Raw genomic sequence first — 5,000 nt, 5'->3', positions numbered from 1 at the left:
AACCATACTTCCCCCGGAACCCAAAAGCTTTGGTTTCCCGGAGGCTGCCCGCCGAGTCATAGGAGGAACTGCGGCGGATCGCTGGCTGGCATCGTTTATGGTTAGAACTAGGGCGGTATCTGATCGCCTTCGAACCTCTAACTTTCGTTCTTGATTAATGAAAACATACTTGGCAAATGCTTTCGCTTCTGTTCGTCTTGCGACGATCCAAGAATTTCACCTCTAACGTCGCAATACGAATGCCCCCGCCTGTCCCTATTAATCATTACCTCGGGTTCCGAAAACCAACAAAATAGAACCGAGGTCCTATTCCATTATTCCATGCACACAGTATTCAGGCGGGCTTGCCTGCTTTAAGCACTCTAATTTGTTCAAAGTAAACGTGCCGGCCCACCGAGACACTCAATAAAGAGCACCCTGGTAGGATTTCAACGGGGTCCGCCTCGGGACGCACGAGCACGCACGAGGCGGTCGCACGCCTTCGGCTCGCCCCACCGGCAGGACGTCCCACGATACATGCCAGTTAAACACCGACGGGCGGTGAACCAACAGCGTGGGACACAAATCCAACTACGAGCTTTTTAACCGCAACAACTTTAATATACGCTATTGGAGCTGGAATTACCGCGGCTGCTGGCACCAGACTTGCCCTCCAATAGATACTCGTTAAAGGATTTAAAGTGTACTCATTCCGATTACGGGGCCTCGGATGAGTCCCGTATCGTTATTTTTCGTCACTACCTCCCCGTGCCGGGAGTGGGTAATTTGCGCGCCTGCTGCCTTCCTTGGATGTGGTAGCCGTTTCTCAGGCTCCCTCTCCGGAATCGAACCCTGATTCCCCGTTACCCGTTACAACCATGGTAGGCGCAGAACCTACCATCGACAGTTGATAAGGCAGACATTTGAAAGATGCGTCGCCGGTACGAGGACCGTGCGATCAGCCCAAAGTTATTCAGAGTCACCAAGGCAAACGGACCGGACGAGCCGACCGATTGGTTTTGATCTAATAAAAGCGTCCCTTCCATCTCTGGTCGGGACTCTGTTTGCATGTATTAGCTCTAGAATTACCACAGTTATCCAAGTAACGTGGGTACGATCTAAGGAACCATAACTGATTTAATGAGCCATTCGCGGTTTCACCTTAATGCGGCTTGTACTGAGACATGCATGGCTTAATCTTTGAGACAAGCATATGACTACTGGCAGGATCAACCAGGGAGCTGCGTCAACTAGAGCTGAGCAGCCGGCCGCCCGGGAGTGTGTCCCGGGGGCCCGCGCGAACACGCAAGCGTCCGCTCAATTATTCTGCAAACAGGAGGAGGCTGAGCTCCCCTGCACAACACACCTCGAAACCCTCTCAGGTCCCGGCGGCGCGCAGCGCCGTCCTAAGTACTTGGTCGGGTTCGAGAGAGGCGCAATCGCCCGGAGTTAGGCGAGTAGACGCTTTAGGTGCGACCACCCGTGCTCCCAACTGAGCTTGCCGCTGCCGACAGAGGCCCGGGAGCGTGCTGTCGTGGCATTGCCGGCGGGAGACAACACGCGCCACCTACGGTGACCGGCAGCTCCAACGCCAGCGCCACAGAAGGACAAAAGCCCCACTTGGGTGCCGAAGCGAACTCTCCCAGCACAGCGCACGCGCCAACACGTCCGCACAGCTGCGATACAAACCACCTGCGAGAACCGCTGGGGCGACCGAGCAGCAGACGGCGTCGCGGCGCCGAGCGCCGGGCGGCGGCGCATCCTCAGCGCACAAAGTCCTCAATCGGACCAGCACACTGCAGATGGCCACCGCGCTTCGCACCGGGCCCGCGAGGACCTACTTTGGCCGCAAGGCGCCGCGAGCAGGGGGCGCCGGCGCGCAGCTGCGCCGCCTGCCGCGTCCGTCGGCCGGCGCGCCTGCCACTGGCCGCCCCCACCAGCCGGCTGTGGCGCGTGCGCCCACGCACCGCGCTGCCAGCACGCCGGGCGGCCCCCCCTCACCGGCCGGGGACGGTCCCACCCAGCCACCGCCGCGTATCGCCTCACACCCAGATCCCCTTTCACGTTCGTGGGCATGGTGGGTCCCCTTTCACGTTCGTGGGCATGGTGGGTCTCCCTGAAACAACCGGTTAATAGCTCGACCGATCGTCGCCAACACTGATTCACCTCTAGCGAGAACAACCGCACCACAACGGGTTACCAGTTGTTCATTTGCGTAACGTCACCAGCAAACGTACACGTCCATCGCCATTTGCAACGAGTATTGCATGCCTGTGTCAGGTGTCACAACACACTACGTCTGCCCACATAGACGCAACAACATGTGCACGCCTAGAGAACACGTGGAAGGTAGACCCCGTACGTATGCGGTGTCCATTGCGCGAACGACTGTCAGCCCGCCTCTGCAGCATGTCGCAGATGTGGAACGCGGTGCAACATGCTATCACGGTGTGTGAGAAGAGACGACTACGTCCGAATACACGCTCCACTACATCAACAGACTGCTCATGCTGATCGCCATCCAGGGCGTCCGTTCCTCCCACACGTCTGTATGGCGTACCACACTGCAATCCAGCTCTTATAGGGAGACGACACGTAGCTGCGTGCACAATATTTGGACTGTATGGTCCGCCGTTGCTAGGCGCAGTCGTCATACGGTCACATGTGCCACGATGTATCATTCAGTACATACGGACCAATGTGCAGTACAGTTTGTGGGTTTTGCGTACATCGGCGGACAGGTGACAGGCCGTACCACAACGTAGGCTGAGTACGTCGGCATGCGAAGGGCATTGAACATGCAAACTTCTCACCGACCAGCTTGCGAAGGCAGGGGGGAAGGGGGGGGGGGCGGCATGTACGTCCTGCTGCTATCCACACTACAGTGTATAGCAGGAGCATGTGGAAAGTCAGCAACACCTGCAAGGTGTTTAACATGACGCGATACACAGGGGACCGGGCAGTGCGAGTAGGGAACTATATTGCGAGGGTTGCGGTTAGGCAACACTACACCAATTTAACGGGTTGCATAACAATTACAGAGCAGGTTCAGCGACAACGTGCGTCAGGTTAAGGCGCAATATAGTTTAGGTTACGGCGCACTTTAGGTTAGGTTAAGGCACATTATAGGTTAGGTTAAGGCACATTATAGGTTAGGTTAAGGCACAACATGGGTTAGGTTAAGGCACAACATGGGTTAGGTTAAGGCACAACATGGGTTAGGTTAAGGCACAACATGGGTTAGGTTAAGGCACAACATGGGTTAGGTTAAGGCACAACATGGGTTAGGTTAAGGCACAACATGGGTTAGGTTAAGGCACAACATGGGTTACGTTAAGGCACAACATGGGTTACGTTAAGGCACAACATGGGTTAGGTTAAGGCACAACATGGGTTAGGTTAAGGCACAACATGGGTTAGGTTAAGGCACAACATGGGTTAGGTTAAGGCACAACATGGGTTACGTTAAGGCACAACATGGGTTACGTTAAGGCACAACATGGGTTACGTTAAGGCACAACATGGGTTACGTTAAGGCACAACATGGGTTACGTTAAGGCACAACATGGGTTACGTTAAGGCACAACATGGGTTACGTTAAGGCACAACATGGGTTACGTTAAGGCACAAATTAGGTTAGGTTAAGGCACAAATTAGGTTAGGTTAAGGCGCAACGTAGGTTAGGTTAAGGCACAACGTAGGTTAGGTTAAGGCACAACGTAGGTTAGGTTAAGGCACAACGTAGGTTAGGTTAAGGCACAACGTAGGTTAGGTTAAGGCACAACGTAGGTTAGGTTAAGGCACAACGTAGGTTAGGTTAAGGCACAACGTAGGTTAGGTTAAGGCACAACGTAGGTTAGGTTAAGGCACAACGTAGGTTAGGTTAAGGCACAACGTAGGTTAGGTTAAGGCACAACGTAGGTTAGGTTAAGGCACAACGTAGGTTAGGTTAAGGCACAACGTAGGTTAGGTTAAGGCACGATATAGGTTAGGTTAAGGTACGATATAGGTTAGGTTAAGGTACGATATAGGTTAGGTTAAGGTACGATATAGGTTAGGTTAAGGTACGATATACGTTAGGTTAAGGTACGATATAGGTTAGGTTAAGGTACGATATAGGTTAGGTTAAGGTACGATATACGTTAGGTTAAGGTACGATATAGGTTAGGTTAAGGTACGATATAGGTTAGGTTAAGGTACGATATAGGTTAGGTTAAGGTACGATATAGGTTAGGTTAAGGTACAATATAGCTTAGGTTCAGATACACATTGTTGTAGGGAAAGGTGTATTTGGGGGGGGGGGGGGGCGGCAGGTTCGTTGATAGTGATTATCGTAATTGGATGCCTGCGGCATTATCCGATTTGTCACGTCAGGATGCACTTTTGGCTCATGACAGGCGGCGCTCCGATTCCATGGTTGTGGCAGATCTGTGTCTTTCATTCCTGCCATTGTTTGTGTGCTGTGACAGGAGGCAGTATTGTGATGTTGGGTGCACCCCTGTGTAGGACATGTGTGGGTGTTCGTGGCTTAGCTGAGCAATGTGCGGATGTCGGAAGGGTGGGATATTGTGTTTTCTGGGTGGACCTCCCGGTCTGGTAATGATAGTGTGGATTGTGTCATGTGGCGGAGAGGATGCACTGGATGTTCTTCCATGCTGGTGGTTAGATATTGTGTGTGTGCCTGTTACAGGCAGAGAGTAGTGTGTGATAAGAGAGTAGTGTGTGATAAGAGTGTCTGGCTGACGTGTGGTTCTCATTGTGTGCAGAGTCTTTCAGCATGTATAGGGACGGTTGTATATATTATCTGTATTCTGATGGCTCTGCATCTATTACTAATCAGTGCCGTGTATACGGTTACTCTGGTTCCAGTCGAAACTGTTCTATCTCTGTACATTAGTGACACTACGGCTCCACTATGTTGCCGCCCCTGTCGGCCGTTTCCCCCAGTGTATGGCTAATGATTATCAGCAGTCAGTCTATTAGTCAATACCGGTAGTGTGACGACGTCAAATGTCCGGGAT

The 5,000-nt window shown here is 52.6% G+C and overlaps 1 non-coding gene across 1 annotated transcript in view; it reads right to left on the bottom strand.

Moving 5' to 3' along the window:
* The window catches only part of LOC126436089 (small subunit ribosomal RNA), a 1,909-nt gene extending 690 nt beyond the window's left edge, over nt 1-1,219 (bottom strand). The window contains exon 1 of the ribosomal RNA XR_007580413.1: nt 1-1,219. This exon is cut by the window's left edge and continues 690 nt beyond it. This is a non-coding gene — a ribosomal RNA (small subunit ribosomal RNA).
* Nucleotides 1,220-5,000: the final 3,781 nt, after the last annotated feature.

This window comes from Schistocerca serialis, unplaced genomic scaffold (genome assembly GCF_023864345.2).
Source record: "Schistocerca serialis cubense isolate TAMUIC-IGC-003099 unplaced genomic scaffold, iqSchSeri2.2 HiC_scaffold_1226, whole genome shotgun sequence".
Taxonomy (NCBI): Eukaryota; Metazoa; Arthropoda; class Insecta; order Orthoptera; family Acrididae; genus Schistocerca; species Schistocerca serialis.
This window is presented reverse-complemented; position numbering and strand designations above follow the sequence as displayed.